The sequence below is a fragment of the Scyliorhinus torazame genome, chromosome 3, assembly GCF_047496885.1.
Source record: "Scyliorhinus torazame isolate Kashiwa2021f chromosome 3, sScyTor2.1, whole genome shotgun sequence".
NCBI classification, from domain to species: Eukaryota; Metazoa; Chordata; class Chondrichthyes; order Carcharhiniformes; family Scyliorhinidae; genus Scyliorhinus; species Scyliorhinus torazame.
Window position 1 is genome coordinate 4,840,915 of NC_092709.1, and position 25,304 is coordinate 4,866,218.

Sequence of the window (25,304 nt, forward strand, 5' to 3'; positions counted from 1 at the left end):
AGCGCTGCGCTGTCGGGAGCGCTGCGCTGTCGGGCGCACTGCGAGGGAGCGCTGCGCTGTCGGGAGCGCTGCGCTGTCGGGAGCGCTGCGCTGTCGGGCGCACTGCGAGGGAGCGCTGCGCTGTCGGGCGCACTGCGAGGGAGCGCTGCGCTGTCGGGCGCACTGCGTGGGAGCGCTGCGCTGTCGGGAGCGCTGCGCTGTCGGGCGCACTGCGAGGGAGCGCTGCGCTGTCGGGAGCGCTGCGCTGTCGGGCGCACTGCGAGGGAGCGCTGCGCTGTCGGGCGCACTGCGAGGGAGCGCTGCGCTGTCGGGCGCACTGCGAGGGAGCGCTGCGCTGTCGGGCGCACTGCGAGGGAGCGCTGCGCTGTCGGGCGCACTGCGAGGGAGCGCTGCGCTGTCGGGCGCACTGCGAGGGAGCGCTGCGCTGTCGGGCGCACTGCGAGGGAGCGCTGCGCTGTCGGGCGCACTGCGAGGGAGCGCTGCGCTGTCGGGCGCACTGCGAGGGAGCGCTGCGCTGTCGGGCGCACTGCGAGGGAGCGCTGCGCTGTCGGGCGCACTGCGAGGGAGCGCTGCGCTGTCGGGCGCACTGCGAGGGAGCGCTGCGCTGTCGGGCGCACTGCGAGGGAGCGCTGCGCTGTCGGGCGCACTGCGAGGGAGCGCTGCGCTGTCGGGCGCACTGCGAGGGAGCGCTGCGCTGTCGGGCGCACTGCGAGGGAGCGCTGCGCTGTCGGGCGCACTGCGAGGGAGCGCTGCGCTGTCGGGCGCACTGCGAGGGAGCGCTGCGCTGTCGGGCGCACTGCGAGGGAGCGCTGCGCTGTCGGGCGCACTGCGAGGGAGCGCTGCGCTGTCGGGCGCACTGCGAGGGAGCGCTGCGCTGTCGGGCGCACTGCGAGGGAGCGCTGCGCTGTCGGGCGCACTGCGAGGGAGCGCTGCGCTGTCGGGCGCACTGCGAGGGAGCGCTGCGCTGTCGGGCGCACTGCGAGGGAGCGCTGCGCTGTCGGGCGCACTGCGAGGGAGCGCTGCGCTGTCGGGCGCACTGCGAGGGAGCGCTGCGCTGTCGGGCGCACTGCGAGGGAGCGCTGCGCTGTCGGGCGCACTGCGAGGGAGCGCTGCGCTGTCGGGCGCACTGCGAGGGAGCGCTGCGCTGTCGGGCGCACTGCGAGGGAGCGCTGCGCTGTCGGGCGCACTGCGAGGGAGCGCTGCGCTGTCGGGCGCACTGCGAGGGAGCGCTGCGCTGTCGGGCGCACTGCGAGGGAGCGCTGCGCTGTCGGGCGCACTGCGAGGGAGCGCTGCGCTGTCGGGCGCACTGCGAGGGAGCGCTGCGCTGTCGGGCGCACTGCGAGGGAGCGCTGCGCTGTCGGGCGCACTGCGAGGGAGCGCTGCGCTGTCGGGCGCACTGCGAGGGAGCGCTGCGCTGTCGGGCGCACTGCGAGGGAGCGCTGCGCTGTCGGGCGCACTGCGAGGGAGCGCTGCGCTGTCGGGCGCACTGCGAGGGAGCGCTGCGCTGTCGGGCGCACTGCGAGGGAGCGCTGCGCTGTCGGGCGCACTGCGAGGGAGCGCTGCGCTGTCGGGCGCACTGCGAGGGAGCGCTGCGCTGTCGGGCGCACTGCGAGGGAGCGCTGCGCTGTCGGGCGCACTGCGAGGGAGCGCTGCGCTGTCGGGCGCACTGCGAGGGAGCGCTGCGCTGTCGGGCGCACTGCGAGGGAGCGCTGCGCTGTCGGGCGCACTGCGAGGGAGCGCTGCGCTGTCGGGCGCACTGCGAGGGAGCGCTGCGCTGTCGGGCGCACTGCGAGGGAGCGCTGCGCTGTCGGGCGCACTGCGAGGGAGCGCTGCGCTGTCGGGCGCACTGCGAGGGAGCGCTGCGCTGTCGGGCGCACTGCGAGGGAGCGCTGCGCTGTCGGGCGCACTGCGAGGGAGCGCTGCGCTGTCGGGCGCACTGCGAGGGAGCGCTGCGCTGTCGGGCGCACTGCGAGGGAGCGCTGCGCTGTCGGGCGCACTGCGAGGGAGCGCTGCGCTGTCGGGCGCACTGCGAGGGAGCGCTGCGCTGTCGGGCGCACTGCGAGGGAGCGCTGCGCTGTCGGGCGCACTGCGAGGGAGCGCTGCGCTGTCGGGCGCACTGCGAGGGAGCGCTGCGCTGTCGGGCGCACTGCGAGGGAGCGCTGCGCTGTCGGGCGCACTGCGAGGGAGCGCTGCGCTGTCGGGCGCACTGCGAGGGAGCGCTGCGCTGTCGGGCGCACTGCGAGGGAGCGCTGCGCTGTCGGGCGCACTGCGAGGGAGCGCTGCGCTGTCGGGCGCACTGCGAGGGAGCGCTGCGCTGTCGGGCGCACTGCGAGGGAGCGCTGCGCTGTCGGGCGCACTGCGAGGGAGCGCTGCGCTGTCGGGCGCACTGCGAGGGAGCGCTGCGCTGTCGGGCGCACTGCGAGGGAGCGCTGCGCTGTCGGGCGCACTGCGAGGGAGCGCTGCGCTGTCGGGCGCACTGCGAGGGAGCGCTGCGCTGTCGGGCGCACTGCGAGGGAGCGCTGCGCTGTCGGGCGCACTGCGAGGGAGCGCTGCGCTGTCGGGCGCACTGCGAGGGAGCGCTGCGCTGTCGGGCGCACTGCGAGGGAGCGCTGCGCTGTCGGGCGCACTGCGAGGGAGCGCTGCGCTGTCGGGCGCACTGCGAGGGAGCGCTGCGCTGTCGGGCGCACTGCGAGGGAGCGCTGCGCTGTCGGGCGCACTGCGAGGGAGCGCTGCGCTGTCGGGCGCACTGCGAGGGAGCGCTGCGCTGTCGGGCGCACTGCGAGGGAGCGCTGCGCTGTCGGGCGCACTGCGAGGTTGCGCTGCGCTGTCGGGCGCACTGCGAGGTTGCGCTGCGCTGTCGGGCGCACTGCGAGGTTGCGCTGCGCTGTCGGGCGCACTGCGAGGTTGCGCTGCGCTGTCGGGCGCACTGCGAGGTTGCGCTGCGCTGTCGGGCGCACTGCGAGGGAGCGCTGCGCTGTCGGGCGCACTGCGAGGGAGCACTACACTGTAGGGTGCTGCGTAGTGAGGGTGCACTGTGAGGGTGCGCTGCAGTGTCGGATGCACATGCGAGGGTGCGCTGCACTGTCGGATGCACTGCGAGGGAGCACTACACTGTAGGGTGCTGCGTAGTGATGGAGCGGTGCACTGCGAGGGAGCACTGCACTGTAGGGTGCTGCGTAGTGAGGGAGCGCTGCGCTGTCGGGTGCACTGCGAGGTTGCACTGCAGTGTCGGGTGCACTGCGAGGTTGCGCTGCACTGTCGGGTGCACTGCGAGGGAGCGCTGCACTGTCTGGTGCTGCGTAGTAAGGGTGCACTGCGAGGGAGCGCTGCACTGTCGGGTGCACTGCGAGGTTGCGCTGCACTGTCGGGTGCACTGCGAGGGAGCGCTGCACTGTCTGGTGCTGCGTAGTGAGGGTGCACTGTGAGGGTGCGCTGCACTGTCGGATGCACATGCGACGGTGCGCTGCACTGTCAGATGCACTGCGATGGTGCGCTGCACTGTCGGATGCACATGCGAGGGTGCGCTGCACTGTCGGATGCACTGCGAGGGAGCGCTACACTGTAGGGTGCTGCGTAGTGATGGAGCGGTGCACTGCGAGGGAGCACTGCACTGTAGGGTGCTGCGTAGTGAGGGAGCGCTGCGCTGTCGGGTGCACTGCGAGGGAGCGCTGCGCTGTCTGGTGCACTGCGAGGGAGCGCTGCGCTGTCTGGTGCACTGCGAGGGAGCGCTGCACTGTCGGGTGCACTGCGAGGGAGCGCTGCACTGTCGGGTGCACTGCGAGGGAGCGCTGCACTGTCGGGTGCACTGCGAGGGAGCGCTGCACTGTCGGGTGCACTGCGAGGGAGCGCTGCACTGTCGGGTGCACTGCGAGGGAGCGCTGCACTGTCGGGTGCACTGCGAGGGAGCGCTGCACTGTCGGGTGCACTGCGAGGGAGCGCTGCACTGTCGGGTGCACTGCGAGGGAGCGCTGCACTGTCGGGTGCACTGCGAGGGAGCGCTGCACTGTCGGGTGCACTGCGAGGGAGCGCTGCACTGTCGGGTGCACTGCGAGGGAGCGCTGCGCTGTCGGGTGCACTGCGAGGGAGCGCTGCGCTGTCGGGTGCACTGCGAGCGAGCGCTGCGCTGTCGGGTGCACTGTCTTTCAGATGAGATCTTGAGCCAAGGCCTTGTCTCTCTAGTATAAGATTGACGGAGATCCCATCTCATTATGAAGAGCAGGGCATTCCTCCTGGTGCCTTGGCCAATGGTTATCCCTGAATCAATTCTGCTAGAGCTGTTTGTTTCTCCAATGCAGATGTGCTTGTATGAATCTGTCGTGCTCGGAAGTTTGGCAGGGGCTGTTAGGAATCCTCAATTAGAGTGCCATCAAGAACTTGAGTTCTGTGCAAATTAATGAGCTGACGGAATTAAACTTCATCTCCATGGAATCCATGCTGTCGAACAAGGACAGCCTAAGCTTGAGTGGGGAAAACAAATGGGAGCTTTGCTGTAAGCGTCGCTCGGGATCTTTGGGTGTCCCTGTGAGCTTTGCAGCCAATTCGCACAGAGCAAGATCCCAGACAATAGCAATGTAATGTTGGGAAGATAATGTTTTTTTAGTAGGAACGTACGATTTATGAGCAGGAGAGGACTATTCAGCCCCTCGAGCCCCTCTGTCAATTGACAAGATCAGATTGTGGCCTCAACTGTCCTGTCTACCCTGTACAACATTTGACTCTCTTGTCAATAAGAATCTGCCCAACTTTGCCTTAAAAATATGTGTTTCAATAAGATCACATCTCAATCTTCGAAACTCCACTGGATACAGACCCGACCTGTCCAATCTTTCCCCATAAGACAATCCCCCCCCCCCCCCCCCATTATCCCAGGAATCCATCGCATGAATCTTCTCTAAATTGCTAACGCATTTATATCTTTTTAAAAATAAATTGATAAATTTAGAGTACCCAATTAATTTTTTCCAATTGAGGGGCAATTTAGCGTGGCCAATCCACCTACCCTGCACATCTTTGGGTTGTGGGGGCGAAACCCACGCAGACATGGGGAGAATGTGCAAACTCCACACGGACAGTGACCCAGAGCTGGGATCGAACCTGGGACTTCGGCGCCGTGAGGCAGCAGGGCTAACCCACTGCGCTACCGTGCTGCCCCCATTTATATCCTTAAATAAGGCGACCCAAAACAGTTTTTCAGATGTGGTCTGCCCTGTACAACTGTAACAAAACATCCCGATATTTATATTCAGTTACCCTTGCGGTAAGCAGTGCCTTGCTCATCACTTGCTGAACCTACATGCCTGATTCATTCACTGGGACGCCCAGATCCCTCTGTACCTCATATCGCTCCATGTAAATAATACGCTGCTTTCCTATTCTTCCTGCCAAGGTGGACAAGTTCACATTTTCCCACATTATACTCCACCTGCCAAGTTGTTATATTTCCCCTGCCAATGTCCCTTTGCGGATTCTTTATGCTCTCTTCACAACCCACTTCCCTATCTGTATTTGGGTCATTAGCAAATTTCGAGACCGTGCATTCCATCCCATCGTCCAAGTCATTTATATAGATTGTAAACAGTTGCGATCCCGGCGCTGACACCTGCGGCACACCACTTGTTACATCCTATTAACCTGAAAATGACCCATTTCCCCCACTCTGTTTTCTGCTCGCTAACTAATCCTCGATCCATGTCAAGATGTTACCCTGGGCTGACACTGCGAATTCCTGTTTTGTTTAGCAACCTTGTTCAAATGCATTTTGGAAATCCAAGAACACAACATCTACCCCTTTATCCACATTGTTTGTTCCTCAAAGAACTAGTTAAAGATGATTTTCCTTTCACACAACCATGCCCACTCTGCCTGATTGTGTTCAGATTTTCTAAATCTCCAGCTATAACCGTAATAATAAATAGATTTGAGCATTTTCCGTCCGAGATGTTAAGCTAACTGACCTGCAGCTTGCCGTTTTCTACCTTCCTCTTGTCTTGAATAGAGGCGTTACATTCACTATTTTTCAATCTGACGGGACCGTTTCAGAATCTAGGGAATTTTGCAAAATTACAACCAACGCAACTATTATTTCCGTAGCTGTAAGAAATTTTTTTTAGAGTACCCAATTCTTTTTATTTTCCAATTAAGGGGCAAATTAGCGTGGCCAATCCACCTAACCTGCACATCTTTGGGTTGTGGGGAGGTGAGACCCACGCAGACACGGGGAGAATGTGCAAACCCCGCACGGACAGTGACCCGGGGCCGGGATCAAACCTGGGCCCTCGGCGCCTTGAGGTAGCAGGGCTAACCACCGTACTACCCTCCATCACAACCTCTTTTAACAGCCGAGGATGCAGGTCACCAGTTCTAATCATTTTCTCAATACCCTTTCCCTAGTGATTCTAATTGGTTCAAGTTGCTCCCTCCCTTTCACCTCTTGATTTGCAAGTATTTCTGAGATTTTGTTTTGAGTTTTGTGCAGTGAAGACGGACACAAAATAACTGTTGCAAGATTCTGCCATCTTGGTTAACGGATGAACATTAGCGAGGACACTGGGGAAATCCCTTGTCTTCAGAGTAGGTAGATCCTATATGTCCACCTGGGAGGGAAGACGGTGCCATGGTTTAAGTTTGCACCCAGAAACAACACTGAGTGTCAACCTGGATGCTGTGTTCTGTGGTGTAACTGGTGTCCACAACTTAGTGACTCGGGCAAGTGTGAGGCACACACTGAGCCTCACTGATGCCAGTTTCTCCTTCTGTCCAATTAGCCGTATCCGACCTGGACAGGTATGTGTGTGATGCTCAAACTGTCTCCACGCGAGTCCATCGCTAATTGTTGTTCTTGTTGCACAGACTGTGCCACTAAAACCAAGTTTGGTGAAACTGAAGCAAACCACTTGTTGTTTTGTTGCCGGCTGAGTTGCACCTGAGGTTAGGATAGCCGCCGCAGCTTCTTGGATTGGTTAATCCAACTCCTAAATCCACATGGCGGAATTGCGTGCCCAGCCGTTCAAAGTTGAACCTTGGGATTAGAGGGGGTGTCCCGTGCAGATGGATTGTGTGGAATTGATGTGTATTCTCTGGAGGTTCGAAGAATGAGACGTGATCTCATTGCAGCTTGTAAAATCTTTAGAGTTGACAGGATCGGTGATGTTGAGAGGGAGTTTCACCTGGATGGTGTTGAGAGGGAGTTTCTCCTGGATGGTGTTGAGAGGGAGTTTCTCCTGGACGGAGAGTGGGGTCACGGTGTCAGAGTAAGGGGTTGGTCATTTAGGATTGAAGAGAGGAGACGTTTCTTCAATCAGAGTTGTGAATCGATGGAATTCCCTATCTGGGCTGTTCACTACTTGAGTTTCTTCAAGATAGAGGTTGGAAGTATTTTGGAAGCTCGGGGAATTGAGGGTATAATGAGAGAGGGCAGCACAGTGAAACTGAGATAGAACATCATCCATGATCTGACTGAATGATGGGCCGGGCGTGAGGGACTGTAAAGCCTAAAACCGGTCTTATTTCTATGTAATCTTTGATCTCTGAGGTGGCCTTGTCAAACACTTGGTTATGAAAACAATTTTGTAACAAACGTATGGGCCCTCCACCACCGTCACAAGGCAGCGAGGAATGGCCAATAAATGGTGACCGTGCCAACATTGTTTGCAGAACAAATGCAGTATTGACTAGTTCCTGCTACACATTGGGGCCTTGTTCAGTGGCAGCTCCTGTTAGAACATTGACTCCTCTAGATCATTTCCCTTGAGGATGGCGGGGTTGCCTCTTATGTGTTGACGCACTTTGAGTTGTCCCATGAGATGTGGAAGGTGACCCTCTAGGGTTCACTCCAATTACTGTGGAAGTCTGTTGGGAGATTGGATCATGAATGCTTCAGGTGATTTCATTTACATCAAACCTAAATGAATAATTTTTTTTTTTTGTGTCAACTCTGATCTTCAGTTACCAGGTCAGGAAGAGTGCTTTAATCAGTCACTGCATGAGAATGGGGCAGGGGCATTATGGGCTGGATTCTCCGTTGCGACAGCAGCCCGGGGGTTTCCCGATGGCGTGGGGCTTCCCACAAAGGGAAACCCCATTGGCTGGCAGGACGGAGAATTCCACCCAACGTGTTCGCATTTTGGAGAGTTCCCTGCTCTTTGACCTGTCCTTTTCCCTAACCCTATCTAATTTATCTAATCAACCCACATTTATGCCTCCATCTTTGAGTTGTTTAAGGAAAGATTCTGTGATACCATACCTGATATCTGCTGCTACATTTATTCTTAACTAAATGCTGCAGTAACCGAGGGCAGTTACTGAAGAGAGAAATGGTCATTGACTTGAAACGTTAACTCTTTCATCAGAACTCATCAAGGGTAATTAACACCTTCAATGTTAACTCTGTCGCTGTCCTCTCCAACAGAATAATTCCAGTATTTAACATTGAAATATTTGAAGGAGGCATTCACAACTGCGTGTGCCATCTTGACTAAATGGAGTAGGTCATTTTGCGCCAGCTCCATTGCATGAACTGATTGTTCTGTCAATCCCTGTGCCTGACCTATTTGAAATAATCCTCTCATGCCAGGAAGACAAACCATTTTTCTCTGCAGTTTTGTTCACTCTTGCTGTGTCTGACATTTTATTTTGTGATGAGGTCCTTCGTGTTCCTAATGAGCATAATAATCCAGATAGACGACTAGATTTTTTTGAAGTGATTTTTTTCCCCCACACCATATAGCTTCAGGAGACGAGAAGCGTTTAGCGCACACATGCTGCAGCATAGGAACACTCCACCCTGACATCTACATTGCCTGTCCATTCTCCTTCCTCTCTCTTGACTTCATCTCCTCCTATCAGCAAATCCTTTCACACTCACGTGTTTATCCAACTTCCCCATAAAGGCTGGTTTAGCACACTGGGCTAAATCGCTGGCTTTTAAAGCCGACCAAGACAGGCCAGCAGCACGGTTCAATTCCCGTACCAGCCTCCCCGAACAGGCGCCGGAATGTGGCGACTAGGGGCTTTTCACAGTAACTTCATTGAAGCCTACTTGTGACAATAAGCGATTTTCATTTCATTTCATTTCATATCAACGCTATTCACCTTGACCACTCCCTGTGTAAGTGAGGTCCACGTTCTCCCCAGTCCCTGTGGGAGCGAGTTCCACGTTCTCCCCAGTCCCTGTGGGAGCGAGTCCCACATTCTCCCCCACTCCCTGTGGGAGCGAGTCCCACATTCTCCCCACTCCCTGTGGGAGCGAGTCTCACATTCTCCCCCACTCCCTGTGGGAGCGAGTCCCACATTCTCCCCACTCCGTGTGAGAGCGAGTCCCACGTTCTCCCCACTCCCGTGGGAGAGAGTTCCACATTCTCCCCACTCCCTGTGGGAGCAAGTTCCACATTCTTCCCCCATTCTCTGTGGGAGCGAGGTCCACATTCTCCCCACACCCTGTGGGAGCGAGTCTCACATTCTCCCCACTCCCCGTGGGAGCGAGTGCCACATTCTCCCCACTCCCCGTGGGAGCGAGTTCCACATTCTCCCCACTCCCCGTGGGAGCGAGTGCCACATTCTCCCCACTCCCCGTGGGAGCGAGTGCCACATTCTCAGTCCAGTAACTGAGCATTGGCAGCTTGCACACCAATTTAAATACATTCGATATAAAACTGAGCCGGTCCTTGCTGTTATAGTAGAATAAATGGCATGGCTCCCATCCACGTGAGTACAGTGTAGTTACTGCTGGTGCGGTCTATTCAATGGAATGAGGATTTCGCAATCAGATGTGTACATTTTCGTTAAAATGATACAGGTTGGCGCAGTGGGTTAGCCCTGCTGCCTCACAGCACCGAGGTCCCAGGTTCGATCCCGGCTCTGGGTCATTGTCCGTGTGGAGTTTGCACATTCTCCCCGTGTCTGCGTGGGTTTCACCCCCACAACCCAAAGATGTGCAGGGTAGGGGGATTGGCCACGCTAAATTGCCCCTTAGTTCGGGTTCTAGTTTTTCCTGCCATAATTAAAAACAAGCTAACTGTTCCACCCTTGATTTATTTTGCAAATTGCTTCAAAGCCGACCCGACCGGTTATTGGCTCTCTTGTCACGAGAAGAAGTTTGTCCTTATTTACTCGATCAAAACTCCGAATTATTGTGAACAGTAATCCCAAATTTCCAAGGAAAACAACCCCTCGGCCTCCACATTACTGAAATCCCTCATCCTTGCGCCCCCCCCCCCCCCCCCCCGAATTCTCTCCCAAGCTGTTAATTATGGTTCCCAGAATTGGATGCAATATTCCAGCCATGCCCTATCTAGTGTTTTCTAAAAGTTTAGCATAACTTCCATGTTTTTGTACTCTGTGCCTCTATATACCGAGAATCCCAAATGTTTCTTTAAACCACCCAGATTCATCCTGTCACCATCAAAGATTTAATGTATACACCGCAGCGCTCCCCCTTCCTGAACCTCCTTTATAATAATTGTACAATTCAGTTTATGTTTCCTCTCCTCATTCTTCCTGTCAAAATGTTCACACTTTCTGTGCATTTAACTGCATTTGCCTTACGCCTTCCCAATTTGCCTGTTGTTTGTCCTGATATTCGATACTGGGTTCAATCCCCGTACCGACTGAGGTTATTCATGAAGGCCCCGCCTTCTCAACCTTGCCCCTCGCCTGAGGTGTGGTGATCCTCAGGTTAAATCACCTCCAGTCAGCCCCCCCCCCCTTGCTCAAAGGGGAAACAACCTATGGTCACCTGGGACTACGGTGACTTTAATCTTTACTTTACAACCCTCTTTGTTATTTAGTACATTCCCGAGTTTCAATAGTCTGAAAACTTTTTTCTTTATAATAATCTTTATTATTGTCACAAGTAGGCTTACATCAACACTGCAATGAAGTTACTGTGAAAAGCCCCTAGTCACCACATTCCGGCGCCTGTTCGGGTACACAGAGGGAGAATTCAGAATGTCCAATTCACCTAACAAGCACGTCTTTCGGGACTTGTGGGAGGAAACCGGAGCACCCGGAGGAAACCCACGCAGACACGGGGAGAACATGCAGACAGTGACCCAAGTCGGGAATCGAACCTGGGACCCTGGCGCTGTGAAGCAACAGTGCTAACCACTGTGCTACCATGCTGCCCATGAAGTCATGTCCCGCTTACCCACGTCCCAATCATTCATTTGTATCAAGGTTAGCAGTTTTCCCAATTCTGCTTCTTGAGGACCACCAGTGTAAACCCTGTCATAATATACACCAGTATATCATGGTGCAGACACACACACTGATGGACACACAGTGGGACCAATCAACACACACAACACCGCAGCCAATCACCAGTTAGAGCACATGCACTATAAAGACAGGGGGCATCAGAGTTCCCGCTCATTCGAGTAGCAGCTTCCTAGTAGGACCGAGCTCACAGCCTGCAGCACAGACATTCACCATGTGCTGAGTGCATCGACTGGTTAGGACAAGGCAAAGGTCTTTAGTTAAAGCTAGTATCGTGTGAACCCACAGTGAGAGTATGTTAAACAGTTAATGACTCAATAAAATAGTGTTGCACTATTTCAAGTGTTGGTGACCTGTATGTGTTCCATGGATCCAGAGCGCCCAACACAACATGATACCAGGAGTTGAGGGATATTAGCACTTCTTAGACCTACCTGCAAGTGATCTGCCTTCCGCCAGCATTCCGTCATCCTGCAACATGGACAACATCTGCCCACCGCCGCCGCTCCGCATCGCCGGCAACCTCGGGGCCAATTCAAACAGCGCTTCCAGCTCTTCCTTGAGGCCACAGACAGGGAGGACGCCTCGGATACCAGGAAGATTGCTCTCCTCCTATCCACGGCCGGGGACCATGCCAGCCACATTTTCAGTTCTCTCACCTTTGCGGATGATGAAGATAAAACAAAGTTCAAGACGGTCCTCCTCAAGTTTGACACTCACTGCAGCGTAGAGGTGAAAAGTTTCGAGCGCTACGTGTTCAACAGCGTTTGTAGGGTAAGGACGAACCTTTCCAATCCTTTCTCACGCACCTCCGCATCCTTGCGCAGTCTTGCAGCTACAGGCCCACCTCCGACTCCATGATACTCGACCAGATCGTTTTCGGTGTTCAGTCGGACCCCCTACGACAGCATCTCCACAAAGTAAAGCAACTCACCCTAGCGACCGCCATCGAGACCTGTGTCTTACATGAAAATGCCACGAGTCGGTATTCCCATATACAAGCGGCTGAAACGGCGCGGCAAGGTCCCCACAAGGCGGAACGGGTCCAAGTGATTGTGCACCTCCAGGGCCTCAGCCTGGATGGGGGCGGCTATTTCGCACGCTTTTCGCAGACTCCAGCGCTTGTACGCACCAAACGAGGGGACGGCGACGTCGAAGAACGTAATGCGCAGGCGCGCACCACGCACGACCGCACCGCGCATGCGCGGTGGCGCAGCTAACGTGCTGGCGCTACAACGTGTGGCAACTGTGGCTCCACCCATTTAAAACGGCAATGTCTTGCCAAATCTCGACAATGCCTAAGATGTGGTAGACTTGGCCACTATGCTACCTTTTGTCGAGCAGCTCAGCCTGCCAATTCGTATCGCTCCGGCCAGCCTCGCAGGAATGTCCGGGCAATTCAACCCACGGTCACCGAGTCCGATGCGGACCTCCCACACAGCAGTGACACCAAGGACCCGAAGGCACCTTTTCGAGTCGGCATCGTGACAGAAAACAGGGTGTCCCCGAAGCAAAGACACCAGCCGCTGTCGGTATATAGCATTGATCCAGACGATGAGTGGTGTGCCACCCTGACGGTCAATCGATCCTAAATACGATTCCGCCTGGACACTGGTGCCTCCGCCATTCTCATTGCGCGGTCTGACCTCCAATGCCTTCATGTCAAACCAGCCATCCTTCCATCAGCCTGCCAGCTATTGGATTACAACGGCAATGCCATTGATGCCAGCAGCTCGTGCCAACTTGAAGTGACGCACAAGTCACGCAAAGCCATCCTTCCTTTTGAAATCGTGGACTCCTCGAAAGCCTCCCTGCTTGGAGCACAGGCATGCAAGCTGTTGAACCTAGTTCAGAGAGTTCACTCTCTCTCTCTCTCTCTCTCCTGATGACACGTCTGCCTTTCAGGACACCGACTTCAGGGCGCAACTCGACGCCATCATCAACCAGCACCACAACGTCTTCGAAGGCATGGGCACGCTCCCATACACCTACAAGATCTTATTGAAACCGAATGCCACGCCTGTGGTGCACGCACCTCGCAGGGTCCCAGCACCCCTTAAGGACTGCCTCAGGCAGCAGCTGCAGGACCTCCAGGACCAAGGAGTGACCTCCAGAGTCACGGAACCAACCGACTGGTCAGTTCCATGGTTTGTGTAAAAAAGCCTTCCGCTGAATTGAGTATTTGCATTGCTCCCAAGGATCTAACTCGCAATATCATGAGGGAGCATTATTCAATTCCCAAGCGTGAAGAGATCACATGCGAGATGGCTCGTGCCAAGCTCTTCACCAAACTCAACACCTCAAAAGGATTCTGGCAAATCCAGCTTAACAAATCCAGCAGGAAACTGTGTCCATTCAATACCCCCTTTGGCAGATATTGTTACAACAGGATGCCGTTTGGGATCATATCTGCTTCAGAAGTGTTCCATAGGATTATGGAACAAATGATGGAAGGCATTGAAGGTGTTCGCGTCTATGTCGACGACATAATCATTTGGTCCACCACCCCGCAGGAGCATGTCAGTCGCCTCCAGCGCGTATTCAAACGCATATGTGAGCAGGGCCTACACCTCAACAGAGCCAAATGCTCCTTTGGCCAGACGGAACTCAAGTTCCTCGGGGACCACTTCTCCCAGTTGGGTGTGCGGCCGGATGCGGACAAGGTGGCTGCTACAGCCATTAAAACGCCAGAGGACAAGAAGGCGGTCCTTCGATTTCTGGTCGTGGTCAATTTTTTAGGGAAATTCATCCCTAACCTTCCCTCTCATACCACGGCTCTCAGGAACCTGGTCAGGAAGACGACAGACTTCCAATGGCTTCCTGCCCACGAATGCGAATGGAGAGAACTTAAAACCAAACTCACCACGGCCCCGGTCTTAGCTTTCTTTGATCCAGCAAAAGAGACCAAAATTTTGACCGATGCCAGCCAATCCTGCATTGGGGCAGTGCTCCTGCAACGCGATGTGGCCTCATCATGGGCCCTCATTGCATATGCGTCATGTGCCATGACCCCCACAGAACAGCGCTACGCGCAGATAGAAAAGGAGTGCCTGGGCCTTCTGACCGGTGTAGTTAAGTTTCACGACTGTGTACGGACTTCCTCAATTCACCATCGAGACCGCCCATCGCCCGCTGGTCAATATAATACAGAAAGACTTGAACGACATGACGCCTCGCCTCCAGCATATTCTGCTCAAGCTCCGGCGATATGACTTCCAGCTGGTATACACCCCAGACAAAGACCTCACCATTGCTGACGTTCTCTCCAGGACAGTCAACACTCCATGTAACCCAGTGGGATTCGTCTGCCAGGTTGACGCCCAGGTGGCCTTTGTGGCCTCCAATCTACCTGCCACGGATGAACGACTCGTCCAAATTCACCACGAGACGGCGGCTGACCCTTTGCTACAGCGTGTCATGCGCCACCTAACAGACGGGTGGCTCGTGGACCAATGCCCTCAGTTCTATAATGTCAGAGATGATCTGGCGGTAGTAGACTGGGTTCTTCTGAAACTGGACCGCATTGTCATCCCGCATAGCATGCGCCAGCTCGTCCTGGAACAGCTCCACGAGGGCCACCTTGGCGTGGAAAAGTGCCGCCGACGGGTCCAAGAGGCCGTGTACTGGCCCGGCATTAATGAGGACATCGCCAACACAGTGCTCAACTGTCCCACTTGTCAGCGCTTCCAGTCGGCCCAACCACGTGAGACCCTGCAGTCCCATGAGTTGGTCACGTCACCTTGGACCAAGGTGGGCATCGACCTGTTCCACGCGCTGGGTACAGACTATGTCCTGATCGTGGACTACTTTTCAAATTACCCGGAGGTGATACGGTTGCACGATATCACATCGTCTGCAGTCATCCGTGCCTGTAAGGACATCTTTGGTCGACACGGCATCCCACTCACGGTTATGTCCTAGATATAGATATAGGACAGAGGTCAGAGGTAGGTACTTTACGCAAAGAGTAGTGAGGCCGTGGAATGCCCTACCTGCAACAGTAGTGAACTCACCAACAATGAGGGCATTTAAAAGTTTATTGGATAAGCATATGGATGATAATGGCATAGTGTAGGTTAGATGGCTTTTGTTTCGGTGCAACATCGTGGGCCAAAGGGCCTGTACTGCGCTGTATCGTTCTATGTTCTATGTCGGACAATGGCCCCTGCTTCGCAAGTCCGGAATGGTCCAACTTTGCCAGCCGGTACAATTTTGCCCATGTGACATCCAGTCCCTTGTACCCCCAATCCAACGGCAAAGCGGAGATGGGAGTACATATAGTCAAACGTCTCCTCTGCAATGCTGCCGATGCTGGGTCCGATTTCTACCTCTCCTTGCTGGCCTGTCGCCAGCCCAGCTGCTCATGGGTCGCACCCTGAGGATGACGGTACCGTCCATTCATGTCCCAGACCTCGACCACGTTCCGGTCCTTCGACGGATGCAGCTGTCTCGTGCACAGCACAAGGCGGCTCATGACTCCCGTGCAGCTGATCTCCCTGCTCTGGCTCCAGATGACGACGTCCGCATCCATCTTCCGGATGGTGACTGGTCTGCAACCGCTGTGGTTCTTCGGCAGGTGTCTCCCCGCTCGTTCCTGGTTAGTCTACCGGATGACTCCATTCGGTGCGACAATTGAGGCGCCCTTCGTCTCGTTCCCCGCTCGCTACGTGATCCTCCACTGTCGCCTCACCCTCCTGTTGACCCTGCCCTGGACTATGCAGAGATTCCGGTTACTCTGCATCCTCCTCACTCTGACGCAGTCCAGCCCGCTCCTCAGCCGGCGGCTCCCGACCCACCCTTGAGGCGGTCAACCAGAATTCGTCGCCCACCTCAGAGACTTAATTTGTGGACTTATGGACTTTCTGAATTGTCCTGTTCTTCCGTTTGATCGTTTACATGGTTTGTATATAGTGTTAATCTCGTTATTCTTGTTGCATACTGTTTTTCTGCACCAGGCACCTTCCCATGTAAATAGCTTAGTTCTCATGTACATAGTCCTGTAAATATGTCTTTCGCACCCCACACGTAGTTAGGGACATTCTCACCATACACTATTTATTGCCACACATGTACATTCTTTTATAAAAGGGGGTATGTCACAATATACACCAGTATATCATGGTGCAAACACACACACTGATGGACACACAGCAGGACCAATCAACACACACAACACCGCAGCCAATCACCAGTTAGAGCACATGCACTATAAAGACAGGGGGCATCAGAGTTCCCGCTCATTCGAGCTGCAGCTTTCTAGTAGGACAGAGCTCACAGCCTGCAGCACAGACATTCACCATGTGCTGAGTGCATCGACTGGTTAGGACAAGGCAAAGGTCTTTAGTTAAAGCTAATATCGTGTGAACCCACAGTGAGAGTATGTTAAACAGTTAATGACTCAATAAAATAGTGTTGCACTATTTCAAGTGTTGGTGACCTGTATGTGTTCCACGGATCCAGAGCGCCCAACACAACAAACCCTTTGTCTAGTCTGAAGAATAACCATTCCCCGCTTCCTCTGCTTTCTGTTCCCAAGTCAGTTTTCTGTCTGTGCTTCTCCTGGACCCGTAACCTGGCAACCAAGCAAGCCAGCACTGATATAGCCTGAAGCAGCTCGAATTGGGACAAGCACTTTTTTCAATATTCAAACCTTTTGTCTATCAAGAAAATATCTAGTGCGTTGTATCGACACAGCTTTTAACCATAACCGGTTTCAGCTTGTCTGCATTTACAAAAAGGTGCATTTGCAAAAGTAAGAATTTACAATGAAATAATGCACCCCGCCCTCAGGATCACTCAATGTGCTTTACAACCAATTAATTCTGTTTTCTGTACAGTCAGTGTTATGTACAGCAAGCCCCAACAAATGGGAATTTATCTAGCATCTTTCACAAACCTGCGATATCCCAACGCACTTTACAGCAGGCGGAATGTTTTTGAAATATTGTCACTGTTGCAGTGTAGGAAACACAGCCAATTTGTGCACAGCGAGCTGCCACAAACAGCAATGAGATTATCATTTTGCTTAATATTGGTTGAGACGGGTGTTTCCATATGCCAGGGTAATGTCTGTGCACACTGAAAACAACTGACTATTCAACAATAGAAGCCGTTCCTCATTTTCTTCTCAATGTGGGGGTCTTCACTTCTCATTGCACCAGACCTGAATTTTTAAACTTCTTTTATGGGATGGGCATCTCTGGCTAGGTCAATATTTTTATTTCCTATCTGTAATTGCCCTTGAGAAGGTGGTGGTGAGCTGCCTTCCTGAACTGCTGTTGTCTGTGGTGTAGGTACACCCACTATGCTGTTAGGTAGGGAGTTCCGGGATTTTGACCCAGCGCCAGTGAAGGAACGGACGATATATTTCCAAGTCAGGGTGGTGAGTGACTTGGAGGGGAACCTTCAGGTGGTGGTGTTCCCAGGTACCTGCTGCCCTTGTCCTTCTAGATGGTAGCGGTCATGGGTTGGAAGGTGTTGTCTAAGGAGCCTTGGCGAGTTGCTGCAGTGCATCTTGTAGATGGTACACACGGGTGCCGCTGTTCATCAGTGGTGGAGGGTATGGATGCTGAAGGTGGTGGATGGGCTGTCAATCAAGCGGGGCTGCTTTGTCCTGGATGGTGTCGAGCTTCTTGAGTGTTGGAGCTGCGCTCATCCAGGCAAGTGGAGAGTGTTCGATTGGGCTCGTGACTTGTGCTTATAGATGGTGGGCAGGCTTTGGGAAGTCAAAGGTGATTTACCTGCTGCAGGTATCCTAGCCTCTGCTCTTGAAGCCACTGTATGCGGCCAGTTCAGTTTAAGGGCAGTGGCAGCCCTTAGGATGTTGATTGTGGGGGGATTCAGTGATGGTAATGCCATTGAATGTCATGGGGAGATGGCTAGATTCTCTCTTGTTGGAGATGGTCATTGCCTGGCACTTGTGTGGTATGGATATTATTTGCCACTTATTAGCCCAAGCCTGAATGTTTCCCCGATCCTGCTTCATTTGGACCCGTACTGTCGGCATCTAAAGAATCTGAATGTTGCTGAACATTGTGCAGTCATCAATGAACATCCCCACTTCTTTGTTTTAAAATAAATTTAGAGTACCCGATGATTTTTTTTTCCAATTAAGGGGCAATTTAGCGTGGCCAATCCACCTACCCTGCACATCTTAGGGTTGTTGGGGCGAAACCCACGCAAACACGGGGAGAATGTGCAAACTCCACACGGACAGTGACCCAGGGCCGGGATTCGAACCTGGGACCTTGGCGCCGTGAGGCAGCAGTGCTAACCACTGCGCCACCGTGCTGCCCTTGCACCAACCCACTTCTGACTCTAGGATGGAAGGGAGGACATTGATGAAGCAGCTGAAGATGGCTGGGCTGGGACCCTACCCTAAGGAACTCCTGCAATGATGTCCTGGAGCTGAGAGGATTGATCTCCACTAACTCGCAACCATCTTCCTTTGTGCTACATGTGAGCCAACCCATGGAGAATGTTCCCCCTTATTCTCATAAGAACATAAGAACTAGGAGCAGGAGTAGGTCATCTGGCCCCTCGAGCCTGCTCCGCCATTCAATGAGATCATGGCTGATCTTTTGTGGACTCAGCTCCACTCTCCGGCCCGAACACCATAACCCTTAATCCCTTTATTCTTCAAAAAACTATCTATCTTTATCTTAAAAACATTTAATGAAGGAGCCTCTACTGCTTCACTGGGCAAGGAATTCCATAGATTCACAACCCTTTGGGTGAAGAAGTTCCTCCTAAACTCAGTCCTAAATCTACTTCCCCTTATTTTGAGACTATGAACTCATTGACTTCAGTTTCTCTACACTCGGTCAAACCACCTTGTGTTGTCTCTCTCCACAGATGCTGCATTTATTTTGGGTTTCCAGCATTATTTTGCTTTTGAGTGTTTTTATTGTCATTCTCTATCCAGCCTATTTTTCCTCACTGCCTGTCAGGCCACATCAACAAATCAAATTCGCTGGATCAATAACCTGGAAGACCTATTCCCTTCATTGCTTTGGGGAAACTGGACTTCTTCGGGACTGTTTGCACTCTGTTGCAGTATGTGCGATCTTGCAGATGCTGAATGAAATTGTTAGTTAGTGATTCTGTCATTATTCTGTGTTTATGACTGAATACTTGACGTTGCGATTCTGGTGGACCACAGACACCCAGTCAATACAGTCCTAAAGCTCAGGATGTGCAAAACTTCCACCGGCTTTCAAATTCTCCAAGAATTATTGAACTCATTTTAATTTAAACCAGTCTGGCCTTTTATTTTAGGATGTCAAGTGAGAACCTTTTTCTAAGTCTCCATTAAACTGGTGCTATCAATGCTTTAAGAGTAAAATAAATGCTGCATTAAAAATATATGTTTGCAGCCTGATTTAACCGTTGCTGTTCCTGCTCCCCCTGGCTTGTCCAGACTTGTCCATCCCGAGTAATCAATGGGGAGAGGGGATGGTTGGATTTCTGAAAGGATTGGTACGCCCAACTGGCTTTGACTTGTGCCAGAGAATGTATACGTGTGTACGTTGTTCTGAATGTACAGACTTCGATGGGGGAGAGTGAGGGGGAGTGGTTGAAGGGTACAGCATTTGAAGCTTGCTGAGTTTTCTCACACTGGGCATGTTATTAGTGCCAAATACCACTGGCTGACATTTAGGAGCATTGTTTAAAAAAAAATTTAAAAAAAATTTAGGGTACCAACTTATTTTTTTTCTAATTAAGGGGCAATTTAGTGTGGCCAATCCACCTACCCTGCATATCTTTGGGTTGTGGGGGTGAGACAAAGAACAAAGAAAAATACAGCACAGGAACAGGCCCTTCGGCCCTCCAAGTCCGTGCCGACCATGCTGCCCGTTTAAACTAAAATCTTCTGCACTTCCGGGGTCTGTATCCCTCTATTCCCATCCTATTCATGTCAAGATGCCCCTTAAACGTCACTATCGTCCCTGCTTCCACCACCTCCTCCGGTAGCGAGTTCCAGGCACCCACTACCCTCTGTGTAAAAAAAAAAACTTGCCTTGTACATCTCCTCTAAACCTTACCCTTCTCACCTAGTAATTGACCCCTCTACCCTGGGAAAAAGCCTCTGACCATCCACTCTGTCTATGCCCCTCATAATTTTGTATACCTCTATCAGGTCGCCCCTCAACCTCCTTCGTTCCAGTGAGAACAAACCGAGTTTATTCAACCGCTCCTCCTAGCTAATGCCCTCCATACCAGGCAACATCCTGGTAAATCTCTTCTGCACCCTCTCTAAAGCCTCCACATCCTTCTGGTAGTGTGGCGACCAGAATTGAACACTATATACACGAGACCCACGCAGACACTGGGAGAATGTTTGCACAGTGACCTGGGGCCGGAATGGAACCCGGGTCCTTGGCGCCGTGAGGCAGCAGTGCTAACTACTGCACCACCGTGCTGCCCCTTACTTAGCACCTTTTAACATAGAAGTCCGAACACACTCCACATGAGAGTTAATCAGATACACCCAGTCACATCAGGAGACTTTGGAGCTCTTGACCAAAAAGACGTTCAGGAGCATCTTCAAGTCGGAGAGAGAGGCAGAGAGGTGTAGGGCAGATATTCACAGCTTAGAACCCAGGCAGATGATGGGGTGATGTAAATGAGTAATGTCCAAGAGGCTCAAATTGGAAGAGCGCAGAGATCTTATGGGGCTGTTGGAGGGTGATCAGGAGCGGCAAAATCTTGGAGAGGTTGACTGTAAGGATCTGGATTTTAAAATCTAGGCACTGCTGTACCAGGATTCAATGTGGGAAACAGTATGTTGTTCAGTCCAGTGTGCCGTCTGCAATGTGTGGTTTGAATCGGGCTGGCCTGCGCTCCGCACAATTCAAACCCCGCCCGCCCACCAAAATGATTTATACTTTCAGCTGCTTGCATTTAATTCATGGGCCATGTTGTATTGAATTACCAGAGTCAACATGTGCGCAGGGTTTCCCCTTCCTGCAGTCAGGCCGACATTCCCAACCGGCTGCTCGGCCCAGTTCTACGTACATCCTGCTGCAGAGTCAGGACAACCGGTGTGGGAGGGCAGGATATTTAACTCTTAGCATGCCAATACAAGTAAAAAGAATTGAGCTCTGCTAAAAAGGTATTCTTTGTTTTATAAATCTTGGATCCTTTGTCCAACAATTTAGAAGTCTACAAAACCATGCTGTGTTTTGATAGAATAATAATCTTTATTGTCACAAGTAGGCTTACATTAACACTGCAATGAAGTTACTGTGAAAATCCCCTAGTCGCCACACTTCGGCGCCTGTTCGGGTACACGGAGGGAGAATTCAGAATGTCCAATTCACCTAACAAGCACGTCTTTCGGGACTTGTGGGAGGAAACCGGAGCACCCGGAGGAAACCCACGCAGACACGGGGAGAACGTGCAGACTCCGCACAGACAATGACCCAAGCCGGGAATCGAACCTGGGACCCTGGCGCTGTGAAGCAACAGTGCTAACCACTGTGCTACCGTGCCGCCCAATAAATAAGGAAAACTGTCCAATGACAGGAGTCAATAAAAAGAGTACGATTTTAAGATGTCTTGTCTATAAATTATCAGACACTTTGATCACTTTATTATTAAAATGTTTCCCCAGGTGCCTTTATTTGCGAGATGAACTTGGGACAAACGCAGGTCCACGATTCAATCCAAATTTATTCACAAACACAACAGTTATTCTCCCAAATTATCCCAAATGGAATCTGCCCAAGATTCTTTTTTTTAAATTTTAAAAATAAATTTAAAGTACCCAATTCTATTTTCTCCAATTAAGGAGCAATTCAGCGTGGCAAATCCACCTAACTGCACACCTTTGGGTTGTGGGGGTGAGACCCATGCAGACACGGGGAGAATGTGCAAACTCCACACACACAGTGACCCGGGCCTGGGATCAAACCCGGGACCTCGGCGCCGTGGGGCAGCAGTGCTAACCACTGGGCCACCGTGCCGCCGCCATCTGCCCAAGGTTCTAACACTGCCTGTGCCCATGAACTGGTTCGATTTGTGGGTCCAATACTCTCAGGGCCCTCGTCTGTGAAGGTGCGTCTCCACGTCTCTTCTGTCCGTTTTCTGGTCCGCCCCTGAGTATTCTCCATTACCTCTGCGTCAGATCTTGGCTGGGGAGAGTCTCTGGGTGACCTGTCCTATTCTTAGCGCCCTGTTCACGCCCTTCCAGAAGTTTCTCTGGCCCTCAGCGCAACACCTAATGGAGTTGGTGATATTTCAACTCTGCAAGACACTAGGATATGTGTGTATATGTGTGTGTGTATATATATATATATATATATATATATATATATCTTTCGCTCTCGCTCTCATTTGACTTCCCATCAGGCCTGACTGTGGTTTTAATTTAAAGTGTCCAAATCTGTGTATCGGGCCGAAAGTTCAGTCTGGTGGCCATTTTACCACAGCTGATTCACAAGTGAACCAGGCAGCGATGAGAATTTATTTGAAAGCAGTTATGATTTAGAATACTGTTGGAAGATGTGTTGGAATGCGGAGCTTTCTTGCAGGGGAGGATTCTGCAGGGCAGTGGGATGAATTGGGGAGCTGTACCAACTAGCCAATGCCAAATGACCTCTTTCTATGCTGCATGAAGCTGATTGTCTTCTAACTTCTAGCTGCCTGTTGCATAAAATAGTTTTTCATCACGTCACCTCTGGTTCTTTTGTCAATTACCTTCAATCTGCTGCCTCTTGTTATTGACCCTTCAGCCAGAATAAATAGAGAAACTATCTTGATTTTAAACAGGTCTATTAAATCTCCTGTGAACCTTGCGATCCCCAAGCAGAACAACCCCAGATTCTCCAGTCTCATCAAATCTCTGTAATCCCTCACGACTTGTGTTGTGGCAAATCTCTTCTGTACTCCCTCCAAAAGCTTTCATATTCTTCAGAAGAATTTCAGAATTGGATAGGACTCGGCAGCTGGGGCTGAAGTATATGTTCATTGTAAGTAGCTCTTCAAGGTGGCCACTGGAGTAAAATCACTATCCTGTTTAGGGCATGATGTGGGGATGCCGGCGTTGGACTGGGGGGAGCACAGTAAGAAGTCTTACAACACCAGGTTAAAGTCCAACTGGTTTGTTTCGATGTCACTAGCTTTCGGAGCGCTGCTCCTTCCTCAGGTGAATGAAGAAGTATGTTCCAGAAACATTTATAGACAAAGTCAAAGATGCCAAACAATGCTTGGAATGCGAGCATTTGCAGGTATAGGGGTAACCCCAGGTTAAAGAGGTGTGAATTGTCTCAAGCCAGGACAGTTGGTAGGATTTCACAAGCCCAGGCCAGATGGTGGGGGATGAATGTAATGCGACATGAATCCCAGGTCCCGGTTGAGGCTGGACTGCAGATTAACATCAAGCCATTTGTGTGTTTAGAAGTGGATATCTTGGAATAAATGAAACAACTAGCTACTAAGTGGCCTGCAGTTGTTGTATATTATCAGGGGCTGTTTAGCACAGGGCTAAATCGCTGGCTTTGAAAGCAGACCAAGGCAGGCCAGCCGCACGGTTCAATTCCCGAACAGGCGCCGGAATGTGGCGACTAGGGGCTTTTCATAGTAACTTCATTTGAAGCCTACTTGTGACAATAAGCGATTTTCATTTCATATATTGCACTGGGTAACTTGGAGAAACACATTGGACACGGGAGGTTTATCTGCTAATATCACGTTCTGTTTTGAATAAACCCGGTGTTTTGCTCATCTTCCCGGTTTGGTGGAATTTCCAAGCATTTATCATAGAATCACATTAACAGAAGTGTTTTTATCGTAATTGCCATTGGTCCTCATGGTTTTGGGAGCAATAAACTAATATTATTTGCAATTCAGTGCGAATCTCCTAGACTGCAGCCCGGCCTACCCCCCCAGAATCTAGAATCTGACTTGTCAGATTTAGTCCTGCGCTGACTTTCAGTCTTGTTGTTCTTTGCGCCGCCCTTTCTAATATTTTAATGTGGTACAGTGATCAAAATGGAATACAGTGTTGTGGTATTGATCTACCAGTTTATAGTTGTGATGTGGAGATGCCGGCGTTGGACAGGGGTGAGCACAGTAAGAAGTCTTACAACACCAGGTTAAAGTCCAACAGGTTTGTTTCGATGTCACTAGCTTTCGGAGCGCTGCTCCTTCCTCAGGTGAAGGAGTTGATTATTTGATATTGGACTCAACGCCTAATATAACATTCGATACTGTTGTAGTTTTTTCTCTTGGTTCCCTTTCATTTGATTAGAAACTGGGAGTAAGTACAGAAAGGACGATGTTGGAATTTCATTTCACTTGTTTGAACATTCAGAAAATCAGAGGGGTTTCACTCTGAGCTTGGATTCTTCTATTCCATACAGAATTAATGTGTCGACTCTTTCTGTTGTTTTTTAAAATACATTTAGAGTACCCATTTCATCTTTTCCAATTAAAAGGCAATTTAGCGTGGCCAATCCACCTAACCTGCACATCTTTGGGTTGTGGGGGCGAAACCCACGCAGACACGGGGAGAATGTGCAAACTCCACACGGACAGTGACCCGGGGCTGAGATCGAACCTGGGACCTCGGCGTCATGAGACAGCAGTGCTAACCACTGCGTCACCATGCTGCCTTGACTCTTTCTATTGTTGTAAGAGTCCAGCTAACCAGTGCCCCGACAATTGGAAATCAGTAGAAACTAAATGGGGCAACTTCATGGCTTTATATTCGAGGAATAATTTGTTTGTGTATTGATATGTGAATGTACTGAATATTTGTGTGAAGTGGGGTAAGTATGTATTCCCCCATGATGTGTCCCCCGTGGCGTGTTCCCCATGGTGTGTCCCCGGTATATTTTGTTTGTGGATGTGAAGCACTCGACAGAAGCAAAGTGATTTGGAGGCCAGCTGCCCACACACCTTAAACACTGAGCTGTCTTGCTAACGGAATGGTGTGTGGGCAATACGGAGTGGAAAGGAGTGGAATACAAACTAAGAGTTTGCAGCTAGCTCTGTTTTCCTGACTGTGCACGAACATTTGATTTTGCGCGGAGGTGCTCATTCTATAATGAGGCCACATTTTTTTTTTTTTTTTTTTTTTTTTGCTGGCT

General features: G+C 52.1%; 1 protein-coding gene across 4 annotated transcripts in view; it reads left to right on the plus strand.

Annotated features, from left to right (window-relative positions):
• The window catches only part of LOC140408257 (protein phosphatase 3 catalytic subunit alpha), a 459,377-nt gene that overhangs the window by 58,940 nt on the left and 375,133 nt on the right, over window positions 1-25,304 (plus strand). The gene's annotated exons all lie outside the window — the stretch shown is intronic.